We start from the raw sequence: 706 nt of genomic DNA, 5'->3' as shown, positions 1-706 counted from the left end.
GGATTGTGTTGACTCTATAGTGTACTTTTAGTAGGATTGTCATTTTGACAACATTACTCCTAGCATTCCATGAGTAGAGGAGGTCTTTCATCTTCTGAGATCTTCAATTTATTCCTTCAGTGTCTTAAAGTTTTCACTGCAGAATTCCTTCAATTTCCTAGTTATTGGATAGGCATGTCCTCCGAATGACAAACAAATGAATAGATTCTCTCTTGTTTGCTTCAAACCGTTTGAACGATAAGACTCTTGGTAAGAAACAAGGATATAGTCACCAGTTCCACCCAACCAATCAGCCTTAACTACATGAGGGGGAAGAAGTAAGGGAAGACACCTGAAAAGCGAAAGAGGAAGAGATACTTAACCATGTTGGAGGGGCAGATCTGGAACACTCAGCCAAGACATAGAGAAAAAAGCCTACAGATGTCCTTGCCTTTGTAACTAACCCTTCCTTGACATCATGAGCTCTATTAGGAAGCCCAGATAAGTATCCTTTTTTGGTCTTTTTGAGACAGGTTCTCCCTGTAGGCCCAGCTGTCCTGGAACTCACTATGTAGACCAGGCTGGCCTTGAATTCACAGAAATATACCTGCCTCTGCCTCCTGAGTGCTGGGATTAAAGGCATGCTTTGGAGGAACAATGTATCAGTCAGTCATAAGGACAGAGGGCCTGTGAGCTGAGAGCACACTCAGTGTATCTCCCAGCTGTA

This window comes from Nannospalax galili, unplaced genomic scaffold (genome assembly GCF_000622305.1).
Source record: "Nannospalax galili isolate Female #2095 unplaced genomic scaffold, S.galili_v1.0 scaffold1654, whole genome shotgun sequence".
NCBI lineage: Eukaryota > Metazoa > Chordata > Mammalia > Rodentia > Spalacidae > Nannospalax > Nannospalax galili.
Note: the sequence above shows the minus strand (reverse complement) of the source record.